The following is a 14,793-nucleotide window of genomic DNA, read 5'->3' on the forward strand; positions in this document are numbered from 1 at the left end:
TAGCTGCTAACTCTTCTCTAAGTGTTTGATAGAATTCACCTGTGAAGCCATCTGGTCCTGGACTTTTGTTTGCTGGAGGATTTTTAATCATAGTTTCAGTTTCATTACTTGTGTTTGGTCTGTTCATATTTTCTGTTTCTTCCTGGCTCAGTCTTGGAAGACTGTATCTTTATAAGAATTTGTCCATTTCTTGCAGGTTATCCATTTTATTGGCATATAGTTGCTTGTAGTAGTCTCTTATGATCCTTGGAACAAAAGCTTGATTAAAACACTTAATTTGAGGTGTCAGAGCCCAAGCAGAGTGAGAACAATCAGGTGTGACTCAGGCTGGATTGCTGAAGCATGCGGAAGTTGATGGGGGCGCCCACGGTTTGGGGGTGGGGGGGGTGTTGAGGTGGATAACAGCAGCCCAGCTAGGGATGTCAAAGCCTGTGTTGGGTAAGATGGGTATCTTCCTGCGGCAGTGTAGCAACAATGTGAGATTGGTCACATATAGGATAACTGATCAGACAATACAGAAGGCTAATGGGAGCCAAGTTTCTCACTGTTGAAGGAAGGAGTTACAAATATGTAATGGGAAACAAAAAAAACTAGAATATGCTTTGAGGTAGTGGATTGAAATTGTAGGTATAGGTGAAAAGTCATGACTTCAATACAGATATGGAAATGTGGATATACATATGAGGACAGATAGCTAGAAAGGTAAATATTCCCTAACTCTGACCACTCAGAGGGCCTCAGAACAACGCTTCACCATCAATGAGAACAACTAGGTTGCAGAATTCAGCTGTTTTATATCTTTCTCTGTTAGTCCAGGGTTCCTTGGAGTAATAGGTGATTTCAGCATTGGGGCAATAAAAGTACATGAGTCACAGAAACTCACTGTTCCCAAAAGTAAGGAAGCACTCAAAGAATGATAGAGATATGAGAAGACAAAAGCCATTCTGAAGGGATTTTCAATGACTAAATATGGGGAAATTTCAGCATCAAAATAAACAATTACAGTAGTAGATTATAACTCATTGAATTTAATCAAAACCTCTAAGTCCATACTAAATAAGTTGATTGATTGATTTTAAGTGAGAAGAGAAATGGGAGAGTTAAATAGTTTTAAAGTCACTCTCCACAAAACACTTATTAATTTCAAAAGGGAAAAGAGTAACTTTATAGTGGAGAAGCTCTAGGACACATTTAAGCCAAATAAATTAAAAAAAAAAGTCACCCAGTTGTGTCCAACTCTTTGCAACTCCATGGACTATACAGTCCATGGAATTCTCCAGGCTAGAACACTGGAGTGTATAGCCTTTCCCTTCTCCAGGGGATCTTCCCAACCCAGGGATCGAACCCAGGTCTCCTGCATTACAGGCGGGTTCTTTACCAGCTGAGCCACAAAGTAAACATAAATAAAGAGGCAAACTGAAATCACGAGCCACCAGACACAATGAGAACAATTCAAAATCGTATCTGTAATATTCTGGAAAAAGATCAACTGGATTATAAACATGATGGAATATCAAACAAACCCAAATTGAGGAGTAGCCTATGAAGTAATCCTTCAAAACATCAAGGTCATTGTACCAGACAGACCCTAAAATGAATACCAATAATCTCGGCTTCTTGGTGTTAATGCCTTTGTGCAATCCTATCTCTTGAGTTTGGGCAGAACCAAGAGGATACAGCAAAGGCTGATGAGATGTCCCTATCATGATTACATTACAGTATGTATAAGGCTCCATCACGCCAACAGAGTCTCAGCTTCTGTCCTTGAAGGAGGATTCTCCCATGAAGTGGTCATGTTGGAAAAAACCCACATGGTAAGAAACTGCAGGAGCTAATGTAGTCTTTGGCAACAACCTTCCAGCAATCTGAAGAAGTTATGAAGCAGACCTTTCCGTATTCAAGCCTCTGATGAGACCACAGGTAAACTGCAGCCTGCTGAAACCCTGAAGCTAAGTCCTGTCTGGACTCCTGACTTCCAGAAACTGAGATAATAAATATGCACTGTTTAAAGCTGCTAAATTTATGTTAATTTTTTTATGCAGCACAGAAAACAGGGACAGTCATTAAAGTCAATAAAAGACTGAGAAACTCTTACAGACTAAAGGAGACAAAAGAAATATAAGAACCAAATGTAATGCAAGATTCTGAACTGGATCCTTCTGGGCATTACTGAGACAACTGTAAAGACCTGAAGGTGGTTTGAGAATCAGAGGGTAGAAGTATATCAATGTTATTTTCCTAATTTTGATGAAGGTTTTACAGTTATTTAGGAGACCATCCTTGTTAGTAGAAATACTAATAATAAACAAACACATGAAGTATAAATATTTAAATACTTTGATTACTAAATACTCTGGACACTAAAGTATACAAAATATTTAAAGGTGATGATGGGGCATTAAGTTGGCAACTTACAAATGGTTCAGGGGGATAAGTTACTTATGTTCACAACCATTTTGTAAACTGAAGACTGTTAAAGTATTTCAAAAACAAACCAAAAAACCTGTTCCAAACCTACTCTTTTCTATCTCAACAAATACCATTTCTATTTTCCCAGTTGCTTGAGTCAAGAACATCTATTGCCTGTTCTGTTTCAATAGACTCCTAACTGTTCTCCCCCTTGCTCTATAACACCCTCCCATCCCCCACCGCCACGTCAATTCTCTACACAGTAGCCAGAGTGATGTTTTAAAATTTAACTCAGATCCTGTCAAGCCCCTGCTCAAAATATCCAATGGCTGCCCTCAGCATTCCTTTACACGAACTATACCTTCCTCGTGAGTTGGCCCCTGCTCACCTCTCTGGCTCACCTCTAACCATTCTCCTTCATCATTCCACTTCAGTCCTTAACACCCTTCTTGCTGCTTCTGGAGTTCAAGTTTCTGCCCTTCCTATTCTCTCTGTTTAGGTTCCCCCAGGCAGCAACATGGCTTACTTCTTTCCATCAATATGGCTTCCATCAAATGCCACATCCTTGGAGAACTCTTCTTTGAGCATTATATTAAAACTGTGTCCTCTTTCCCTTTTTTTTTTTTTTTTTGGCTTGGAAAGATTGAGTGCAGGATGAGAAGAGGGAGATAGAGGATGGGTTGGATGGCATCATAGACTTAATGGACATGAGTTTCAGCAAACTCTGGGATATAGTGAAGGACAGGGAAGCCTGGCATGCTGCAGTCCATGGGGTCACAAAGAATCAGACACGACTTAGCAACTGAAAAACAACAACTTTCCCACCATAATGTACAATTATCCCTCACCCCACAGAGTCAGACACGACTGAAGTGATGCAGCAGCAGCAGCAGCCACTTTATTTTTCTTAATGGTACTTATTACAGCATACATGCTAAGTCGCTTCAGTCGTGTCTGACTCTGTGAGACTGTATGGACCGTAGCCCACCAGGCTCCTCTGTCCATGGGATTCTCCAGGCAAGATACTAGAGTGGATTGCCGTGCACTCCTCCAGGGGATCTCCCTGACCCAGGGACTGAACCCGTGACTCTCACATGCCCTGCACTGGCAGGCAGGTTCTTAACCACCAGCGCCACCTGGGAAGCCCATTTCTTTATTTACTTGCTTATTATCTGTCTCTTCTGTGAGGGCAAGTTCTCTTAATCTCCAAATCTCCAAGACTAGTCTGCTGCCTGATGAATGAATGAACACAGCCATATCAATATTTAGATGCTGAGGCATCAGCTAGGTTTATTCACTAGCTGCATGCTTTCACCCACAAGCCTTGCCGTAATTATGGCTCAAGTTCCTGTCTCAGAAAAATAAAATACTTCATGGGCAGAAACTCTAGGATCACACAAAATAGGCAGAACCATAACCCTTAAATTACAAGAGTCCTTTCAACTTCACCTGTCTCTATCCTAGAGAAAGCCGCTCACTTAACACAGACGTATTTTGACTCAGGTCTATCTCCCCTGTTTTATGAAATAGATCAGAGTTTCTAAACCTTGGCATTTTTGACATTTTGGGCCAGATCATAGATGTGGAGGGCTGTCCTATGCATTGTGACTCATGCGCTCAGCTGTGTCAAACTCTTTGCCACCCCATGGACAGTACTCTGCCAGGCTCCTCTATCCATGGAATTTTCCAGGCAAGAACACGGGGGTGGTTTGCCATTTCCTCCTCCAGGGGATCTTCCCAATCTGGGAATTGTACCCTTGTCTCTTGTGTCTCCTGCACTGGAGGCAGATTCTTTACCGCTGAGCCACCTGGGAAGTCCTGTGCACTACAAAATACTTAGCAGCAGTCCTGACTTCTACTTACTAGATGCCAGTAGCACCCTCCCAAGTTGTGACAACCAAAAATGTCTCCAGACATTGCCAAATGTCCCCAGGAGGGCAAAAGTCGCCCTTAATTGAGAGCCACTGATGGAACCCAAAATCACTGCGGATGGTGACTGCAGCCATGAAATTAAAAGTCGCTTACTCCTTGCAAAAAAAGTTATGACCATTCGGGGGTTTTTTGTATTTCCATACAAACTGTGAAATTATTTGTTCTAGTTCTCTGAAAAATACCACTGGTAGCTTGACCCTGGGGGATGGGATGGGGAGGGAGGTGGGAGGGGGGTCCTGGATGGGGAACACATGTGCACCTGTGGCTGAGTCATGTCAATGTTTGGCAAAAACCACTACAATATTGTAAAGTAATTAGCCTCCAATTAAAATAAATAAATTGATTTTAAAAAAAGGAAAAATTATGACCAACCTAGACAGCATATTAAAAAGCAGAGGTATTACTTTGCCAAAAAAGGCCCGCCTAGTCAAGGCTATGGTTTTTCCAGTAGTCATGTATGGATGTGAGAGGTGGACTATAAAGAAAGCTGAGCACCAAAGAATTGATGCTTTTGAACTGTGGTGTTGGAGAAGACTCTTGAGAGTCCCTTGGACTGCAAGGAGATCCAACCAATCCATTCTAAAGGAGATCAGTCCTGGGTGTTCATTGGAAGGGCTGATGGTGAAGCTGAAACTCCAATACTTTGGCCACCTGATGAGAAGAGCTGACTCATTTGAAAAGACCCTGATGCTAGGAAAGATTGAGGGCAGAAGGATAAGGGGATGACAGAGGATGAGATGGTTGGATGGCATCACCGACTCAATGGATGTGAGTTTGGGTAAACTCTGGGAGTTGGTGATGGACAGGGAGGCCTGGCGTGCTGCAGTCCATGGGGTCGCAAAGAGTCAGACACAACTGAGTGACTGAACCGAACTGAACTGATAGAACCCTGGATGGAACTCAGGAACAGAACCTGAGTCTTTTATTTATTTGTTTGACTGCATTGGGTCTTAGTTGCAGGGCACAGGCTCAGCAGTGAGATTAGCTGCTCTGTGTCATGTCAGATCTTGGCTCCCTAGGGGATAGAACCCACTTCCCCTGCATTGCAAAGCAGATTTTCAACCACTGGACCACTAGAGGTCCCTGTGCATGCTCAGTTGCTCAGTGGTCCTGACTCTGTGACTCCATGGACTGGAGCCTGCCAGATTCCTCTGTCCATGGGATTCCCAAGCACGAATACTAGAGGTTATTGCCATTTCCTTCTCCAGGGGACCTTCCTGACCCAGGAGTTGAACCCTGGTTTCCTGCGTCTCATACACTGGCAGGAGGATTCTTTACCACTGTAGCACCTGGGAAGTCTGGAGTTAGGCACTAGTATTTTATGAAGGCTTTTTACCTGTTTTTCATAAGCAACTAAGGCTGAGAACCACTGAGCCAGACTTTTCTTGCAGGGGAACGAATACCATATTTAAAAGGATCACTGTTAAAACCTGGGCAGGGCTCAGGGCTCAGTCTACAGAGGTGGATGAAATATCTTCAACTGTTGAAAAGCCTAGGTGACTAGGCTTGGTAGATCTTATTCACTCTCTCCAGTTTAATGTGTTTAACTGCAGTTTTTAGCAGTCTTAGGATTTTATGCTATGATTATATTAATAAGTTTGCAAGACAAGAAAAGGAACAGAAAAAAAGAATTGACAAATTGCAGAACTCCTGTTTGTTTGTTTTTTTAACTTTTCTTTCATTAACAAAAAAAAAAAGAGGAAGTTTTCATTTGCTGGTTCCTTTTTCACTCTTTAAAAGCCTTATATTAATATTATGCTATCTTTTGAGATTGCCAGTTATCGCTTGGGAACATTAGCAGTTAGAGGGAGGACCTTTGTGGAGGTCCTTCAAATACCTGAAAACAGTACCATGCTTGCCTTTCCTAAATCCTATACAGAGTGGGCAGTGAAGAGTTACAGGTCAGCCTGCTGCCCTGCTCTGGAGTTCCCAGGCAGGCAAGCCTCTGCTTCTGCAAGCTCTTCTGAGAGAACCTAGAAGTATTCTAGAGCAGGTATCTGCAACCTTCGAGACCTAATGCCTGATGATACAAGGTGGAGCTGATATAATAATAATAGACATAGAGTACACAATAAATGTAATGCACTTGAATCATCCCGAAACCATTGCCTCAACCCCAGTCTGTGGAAAAATTGTCCCTCCACAAAACCAGACCCTGGTGCCCAAAAGGTTGGGTACCACTGGGCTAGAGAAAGGCTTTTCTTGGCTTACTGGGCCTGATCTTCCCAAAAGGTTCTACAAGCATAAAACATCCCTCTGACTGTGCAAAGGGTATTTATGCTCAGAGTATTCAGAGTGCACACACAGATGGTACCAAGAGGGCCTTTAGCATTAGTGATGCTTACTAATGGCTGAGCTGCAGCCATGTTGATATCTGTCCTACAATATCTGAACAATCCTCATTTTTGTTATAATGTCACTACTTCCTGTTGAAATAAATGTTAGATAATGGAGTATGACTTCATAATGAGTGATGCTGTTGCTGCTAAGTCATTTCAGTTGTGTCCGACTCTGTGCGACCCCATGGACTGCAGCCTACCAGGCTTCTCCGTCCATGGGATTCTCCAGGCAAGAACACTGGAGTGGGTTGCCATTTCCTTCTCCAATTCATGAAAGTGGAAAGTGAAAGTGAAGTCGCTCAGTCATGTCCGACTCTTAGCGACCCCATGGACTGCAGCCTCCCAGGCTCCTCCACCCATAGGATTTTCCAGGCAAGAGTACTGGAGTGGGGTGCCATTGCCTTCTCTGTAATGAGTGATAGGCACTCATTATTAGGCCCACTGGTGTTCAAACTGGTCATCAGCCCTGCTGGACTGCTTACACTAGAGCTCTCAGGTGGACACTTGCATATGGACAATACCTCCCTTTCTCTTCTGCTCTCAAAACCTACAATATCCACCTTCATTCCACCACTGCAAAGAATTCTCAGACGAACACTTAGATTGCCAGGATCTTCTTGGGACTCCCTTGCTTTTCAATGAAATAAAAACAAGTGCAACAGAATAAGGAAGTGAATGCAGTGAGGTGGGAGCTGGCTGGCACGGAATGAGGGCAGCCCAGGGCACAGGGAGATGTTCTGAGGAAAGTCAGGACAGCAGAGATGCCAAGGCCCACTGCAAATGCCTGGTGTGCAGTCACACGAGAGTGTGGCAGGGGAGAGAAACTATGGAGAACAAAGAATGAGTGTATTATAAAAGTCAGGGAACAAATTCAATCATAAGGATTTGGAGTCAATGGGGCAAAGCCCAAGTAATAAAATACTGGAGATAAGCAGTAAGTGAGTCATATTCACTAGTACGAGGAAATGGGTTTCCTTAAATGCCTCCTCTCACTCTTTCTGGAACCCAGCACCTCTGTTACTAAGAGAATTAAGTGGGGACCATTTGTAATATAACTCAACCCTGAAGAAAACACTCCGTTAGCACAATGAGCTGGAGATTGCTCTTCATGGTCTAGAGAACTGGTGGTGTGTTAGATATTTCAATATTGCCCTGAAGCCCACAAGAGGTGTCACTCCGGTGGGCTCTGTGCTTTACACAGCCTGGCATATAGCAGATGAACAAATCAACTTATCAGGAGCATGCATGTGCCTCTGTCACTTGGGACCCAATGCTCAGCACCAGCACAGCATGACCAACAACCACAAAATCTGTTTACACAACTCACACCCTTCAAGCCCCAGGGAAATGATTCTCCATGTATCTGGCCCTCTGACTTCAAAACCAAAGGCAAATACAAGTGAATTCTGTGAATTTTGTGGGTGGAAATCAGATACAAACACCAATTTAGATGAGGGAATGTTTGAATGGCAGAAGCACTTAGGTAAGAGAAAAGGCAAATTAATTATCTTGTCAACTCCTTCCTCTCAGATAAAGTGAATGCAATAGATTCCTGCATAATGAAATATAGCTCCCCAACTGTCATGCATCTATCTTTTTTGCTTCTGTTCATGTTTCAATTCATAGTTCCAGAGGTACTTATGAGCTAGATTAGTTTTTGAAAATTAAACATGGTTGCTTAAGAACATTTTGCAATATTGAATATTTTATAGCAGCCTTAAATTTGTGTAAACATAGGCTTAGATGTAATGAGTTTTAAGTATTAGCAATTAGGTGGAAACTGAACATGAGAAGTGCAAAAACTTTTATAATTATGAAAATACTAAAGATTTGGTCAAATTTATAAAAATTAAACTAAAATAATTCAAAACTTTAAATAATTTTATTTAAAATTTTTATATTACAGTTTGTTTTCTTTTAATTATATTGTAAAATTTTGATAGTATTATCAAATATTTAATAAATATTACTAGAAAGGTTTTTAAAAGTAAAATTTTCAAAATTTTCCATTTATTTTAACTTAAATTTTAGATGAAAATGTTTCTAAATTTCGTACACTGCAAATGAAGTTAACTGCGTTTGAGTGTTTGATCCTTTGCTCCTATAACAAATTACCACAGTTCAGTAATTTAAAACAATACAGATTTATTATAGGCCAGAAATTCAACAATGGTGGTTTGATCCCTGATCTGGGAAGGTCCCACATGCCACAGAAGAACTAAGCCCATGTGCCACGACCACCGAGTCCACGTGCTCTGGAGTCCATGCGCCACTAGAGAAGCCACCGCAAGAAGAAGCCTGTGCACCGCAGATACGGAGCACTCCCTACTTACCGCAACTGGAGAAAAGCCCACGCAGCAACAAAGACCCAGTACCGCCCAAACAAAATGCAGATTGATTCCTCACAGCACAGCTTTCGGCCATGAAAAAGGGTGCACGGTTTAGACACGGAGATCTTAACGGGATAAGTATTCTGCCTACCACAGTCACTGCAAAGGAGTACAAGACTAGAATAGCAACAGAATATATGATCATGAAACTCGAGAAGAAAACAGGCGAAGAGAAAGCTGGAACTCTTGAAAGAGACACCCGCTTATACTTACAAAAACTGAAAACAACGGGAGTGAACAAACATCTGTTGAGCATGACGCACTTAACAGCTGTGAAACTACAAATTTTGTTTATAATGGAGAGTTACTTATGATCAAAACATTCCAAATAAGCAATGAATTACTCACATTAAATTCATACCATGAAAAGGTCAGACAAAATTCCAACAACTTCATCAGATCAGATCAGTTGCTCAGTCATGTCCAACTCTTTGCAACCCCATGAATCGCAGCATGCCAGGCCTCCCTGTCCATCACCAACACCTGGAGTTCACTCAGACTCACGTCCATCGAGTCAGTGATACCATCCAGCCATCTCATCCTCTGTCGTCCCCTTCTCCTCCTGCCCCCAATCCCTCCCAGCATCAGAGTCTTTTCCAATGAGTCAACTCTTCGCAGGAGGTGGCCAAAGTACTGGAGTTTCAGCTTTAGCATCATTCCTTCCAAAGAAATCCCAGGGCTGATCTCCTTTAGAATGGACTGGTTGGATCTCCTTGCAGTCCAAGGGACTCTCAAGAGTCTTCTCCAACAACACAATTCAAAAGTATCAATTCTTCGGCACTCAGCCTTCTTCACATCCAACTCTCACATCCATACATGACCACAGGAAAAACCATTCTTAACTAAATGAAGACTAATTATCAATCCAAACAATGAGACTATAGGGGAGTCCCCATTTGCACTTTTGCCTGGAACCTAAAAATATCAGGGATAGGTTGGCTTCACCTTGAGGCCAGACCACAGAGTCAGCCCCATACCTCTCCTCTCCTTCACCCATAGGTCTGGGGCCTCATCAGAACTGGATTTGAGGAACACAAAACCTAGAGGAGGGAGCAAACAGTTGGAAAAGGAGCTGATAGGGAGAGAAAAATAGAGAGGATGCAAGAAAGAGGGTATTGAGGATAATTCTGCTCTTAATACCAGAGGCTGTGTGGTCCCTGAGATTCAGGAACAAGCTGAAGAGACCAGAGAATCCACACCCAAATCGAAGCTACTCTGGATTCTGGGTTGGTTAAGAAATCTTACCCACTCAAAGTCTTCTAGAATATTCTCTCTGATTCCACAGATGCCTAACCAATGAATGGCAAAGCCACTTTGTTTTAGACTGTACGACCTCCTGCTCCAAAACAAAGGGAGAAATAATGAGTTAATACTATGAATTTCCTACTTCATTAAACATGGTGAAGAGGAAATCTAAGTAAAGAGCTGAGATGATGACCTAATCATCCTTGTCCACAGAATGGTGACCAATTCCTTGTCAAAGGATGAATGATAAAGTTAGCTCACACTTCGTATAGGATGGGTCTACTCAGTTACACTTTTAAACACGGTGTTTATTAATTCTGATAATTATATACTTGTAGTGAAAAATGAGCCATTCTCAGGCAAATCACTTACTAAAAATTTTAAATAAGAATCATAAAAGGACAGTATAGCAAAAGTAGCTACATCGGCACTGGAATTCTAATCACCAGCTACTGACTAATCAATGCCCGGAAAAGGACAGTTCATCTTTTATTTTCATCAACATTAAAAGAAGCAGATGAAGTGCCTATTCAAAGCTTTAGATCATTTTCTCTTCAGTTGTGTTCTTTTTGTTGAGTTGTGAAAATTCTTTATATAATCTGAATGCAAGGCCTTCCCAGGTGGTATTAGAGGTAAAGAACCTGCCTGCCAATTCAGGAGATGTAGGAGACCTAGGTTCTATCCCTGGACTGGGAAGATATCCTGGAGTAGGAAATAGCAATCCACTCCAGTATTCTTACCTGGAGAATCCCATGGACAGAGGAGCCTGGCAGGCCACGGTCAGTGGGGTCCCAGAGTTAGACACGATCAAAGTGATTTAGCAACATGCATTCTGAATACAAAGCTTTATCAGATAAGCATTTTTGCAAGTATTTTTCTCTAAGTCTATAACTTATCTTTTTGTTTTCTTGATGCTCTATTTCAGAGCAAGTCTGTAATTCTTATGAAGTCCAATCTAACAACTTTTTCTTACATGGCTTTGTAGGGGTTTTTTATCCCAAGAAATCTTTACTTAGCTTTGCATATTAGCTCAGCTCAAAGCTAAGCAAACAGATCAAAAAGATTCTTATATTTACTTCTAGCAATTTTATACTTTTAGGCTTTGATTTTAGGTCTCTGATTCATTTCAGATGACAAATTAGCACATAAAAATATGTGTTCATCATCATCAGGCATTAGGAAAATGCTTATCAAAACTGCAAGGAAATACCACTATATACTAAAATTAAGAAACAAAACAAAAAAGAATCCTGACCATACCAAATGCCAAAAAAGGAAGGGCTACTGAAATTCCCATACAGTGATGGTGAAAATGCAAAATGACATTACCACGTTGGAAAACATTTTGAAAGCAGCTATACTGACATGGTTTCCCTTAGAAATGAACAGAGATCATTCTGTCATTTTTGAATTGGATCCAAGTACTGCATTTCCGACTGTTTTGTTGGCCATGATGGCTACTCCATTTCTTCTAAGGGATTCCTAACCATAGTAGTAGATATAATGGTCATCTGAGTGAAATTTACTCATTCCAGTCCATTTTAGTTCGCTGATTCCTAGAATGTCGATGTTGACTCTTGCCATCTCCTGTTTGACCACTTCCAATTTGCCTTGATTCATGGACCTGACATTCCAGGTTCCTATGCAATATTGCTCTTTACAGCATTGGACCTTGCTTCTATCACCAGTCCCATCCACAACTGGGTATTGTTTTTGCTTTGGCTCCATCCCTTCATTCTTTCTGGAGTTATTTCTCCACTGATCTCCTGTAGCATATTGGGCACCTTCAGACCTGGGGAGTTCCTCTTTCAGTATCCTATCATTTTGCCTTTACATACTGTTCATTGAAAAAGCAAGAGAGTTCCAGAAAAACATCTATTTCTACTTTATTGACTATGCCAAAGCCTTTGACTGTGTGGATCGAAACAAACTGTGGAAAATTCTGAAAGGGATGGGAATACCAGACCACCTGACCTGCCTCTTGGGAAAATTATATGCAAGTCAGGAAGCAACAGTTAGAACTGGATATGGAACAACAGACTGGTTCCAAATAGGAAAAGGAGTACGTCAAGGCTGTATATTGTCTCCCTGCTTATTTAACTTATATGCAGAGTACATCATGAGGAATGCTGGGCTGGAAGAAGCACAAGCTGGAATCAAGATTGCTGGGAGAAATATCAATAATCTCAGATATGCAGATGACACCACCCTTATGGCAGAAGTGAAGAGGAACTAAAAAGCCTCTTGATGAAAGTGAAAGAGGGTTGTTGTGTTGCTGCCCGAGAACCGGAGACGGTCCTTGCTGCGGGGCCACAGCTCTTCCAGCCGCCAGACAATGTCGTCTCACTTAGTAGAACAGCCGCCGCCCCCGCACAACAACAACAATAACTGTGAGGAAGGCGAACAGTCTCTGCCACCGCCTGCCGGCCTCAACAGTTCCTGGGTGGAGCTCCCCATGAACAGCAGCAATGGCAATGATAATGGCAATGGGAAGAATGGGGGGCTAGAGCACGTACCCTCCTCATCCTCCATCCACAATGGGGACATGGAGAAGATTCTTTTGGACGCACAGCATGAATCCGGACAGAGCAGTTCAAGAGGCAGTTCTCATTGCGACAGCCCTTCCCCACAAGAAGATGGGCAGATCATGTTTGATGTGGAAATGCACACCAGCAAGGACCATAGGTCTCAGTCAGAAGAAGTTGCAGAAGGAGAGAAAGAAGTGGATGCTCTGAAGAAAAGCGTAGACTGGGTGTCCGACTGGTCCAGTAGACCTGAAAACATTCCACCCAAGGAGTTCCACTTCAGGTACCCTAAGTGTTCCGTTTCCTTAAGCATGAGGGAAAGTGGAGCCATGAAGAAAGGGGGGATCTTCTCCACAGAGTTTCTCAAGGTGTTCATTCCATCTCTCTTCCTCTCCCATGTTTTGGCTTTAGGGCTAGGCATCTACATTGGAAAACGACTGAGCACACCTTCTGCCAGCACCTACTAAGGGAGGAGAAGAGTCCCTGGGCCAGCGTGTGACTTGTGAAGTGGTGTCTTGTCACAGTAGTTTATTTGAACTTGAGACCATTGTAAGCATGACCCAACCTCCACCCTCTTTTTACGTATCCAAGTTCCAGTAACTCTCAAATCCAGTATCTTATTCCAATTCTGTTGAGGCATTTTACTAATAACCTCATTCCCTTTTTGGCCTGTAAAACACCTTAGAATTTCCTAATAAGAGTTTACTGTCGTTTAGAAATTTGCAAGGGCTTCTTTTCCGCAAACGCCACCAGCAGATTGTAATTTTGTCAAGAATGCCATTGTCTTCTCTCAGTACCACCAGACCTAGACCTGCACCATTCGTGGTATAAATCTTACTCTTACCAGATAACCCACCTGTCTCTTCTAATGGGACCAGGTTGCAAATGATATGAAAGCTTTGTTGTTTTGTTTTTCAAGACAAAGGCAAGCTTCCCTAAGCTTGAATTTATAGTTATGAAAAAAGAAAAGAAAAACAAATAAAACAGGCAAAATATGACACAAGGAAAAAAAAATATCCTGGGCAATAAAAAGTTATTTTAAACCAAAAAAAAAAGAAAGTGAAAGAGGAGAGTGAAAAAGTTGGCTTAAAGCTCAACATTCAGAAAACTAAGATCATGGCATCTGGTCCCATCACTTCATGGGAAATAGATGGGGAAACAGTGGAAACAGTGTCAGACTTTATTTTTGGGGGCTCCAAAATCACTGGAGATGGTGATTGCAGCCATGAAATTAAAAGACACTTACTCCTTGGGAGGAAAGTTATGACCAACCTAGACAGCATATTAAAAAGCAGAGACATTACTTTGTCAACAAAGGTTTGTCTAGTCAAGGCTATGGTTTTTCCAGTGGTCATGTATGGATGTGAGAATTGGACTATAAGGAAAGCTGAGCGCCGAAGAACTGATGCTTTTGAACTGTGGTGTTGGAGAAGACCCTTGCAAGTCCCTTGGACTGCAAGGATATCCAACCAGTCCATTGTAAAGGAGACTAGTCCTGGGTGTTCATTGAAAGAACTGATGCTGAGGCTGAAACTCCAATACGTTGACCATCTCATGCGAAGAGTTGACTCATTTGAAAAGACCCTGATGCTGGGACGAATTGGGGGCAGGAGGAGAAGGGGACGACAGAAGATGAGATGGCTGGATGGCATCACCAACTCAATGCACATGAGTTTGGGTGAACTCCAGGAGTTGGTGATGGACAGGGAGGCCTGGCGTGCTGCGATTCATGGGGTCACAAAGAGTTGGACACTACTGAGAGACTGAACTGAACTGAACTGATACTGACATGGAATTTTCAGTTGGAAAAATCTTAGGAAAAAATGTATTTTATCCCCTCACCATCTCTCCACCCTGAGGAACTTTGAGATGAGGAAAATGTGGCTCAAGGAGGAACTTGTCTCTTTCCTCTTGGAACTTTCCCATGACAATTACCTTGGTATCATAACCATG

The 14,793-nt window shown here is 42.1% G+C and overlaps 1 protein-coding gene and 1 pseudogene across 3 annotated transcripts in view; one reads left to right on the forward strand and one right to left on the reverse strand.

Annotated features, from left to right (window-relative positions):
* The window catches only part of LOC147366685 (uncharacterized), a 361,042-nt gene extending 351,805 nt beyond the window's left edge, over positions 1–9,237 (reverse strand). The window contains exon 1 of one of the 2 annotated variants that reach the window (XR_015169464.1): positions 9,014–9,237. The gene's annotated coding sequence lies outside the window, so the exon portion shown is untranslated. The remainder of the gene's footprint in view (positions 1–9,013) is intronic. The other variant, XR_015169465.1, reaches the window with a different exon arrangement.
* A 3,344-nt stretch (positions 9,238–12,581) lies between these two features.
* On the forward strand, positions 12,582–13,899 carry LOC147366686 (BCL2/adenovirus E1B 19 kDa protein-interacting protein 3-like pseudogene; annotated as a pseudogene). The gene has a single exon (XR_015168958.1). The product of XR_015168958.1 is annotated as a BCL2/adenovirus E1B 19 kDa protein-interacting protein 3-like pseudogene (transcript).
* Positions 13,900–14,793: the final 894 nt, after the last annotated feature.

The sequence above is a fragment of the Bos grunniens genome, chromosome 8 (genome assembly GCF_055505025.1).
Source record: "Bos grunniens cultivar Pamir isolate PY7600 chromosome 8, Bosgru_T2T1.0, whole genome shotgun sequence".
NCBI lineage: Eukaryota > Metazoa > Chordata > Mammalia > Artiodactyla > Bovidae > Bos > Bos grunniens.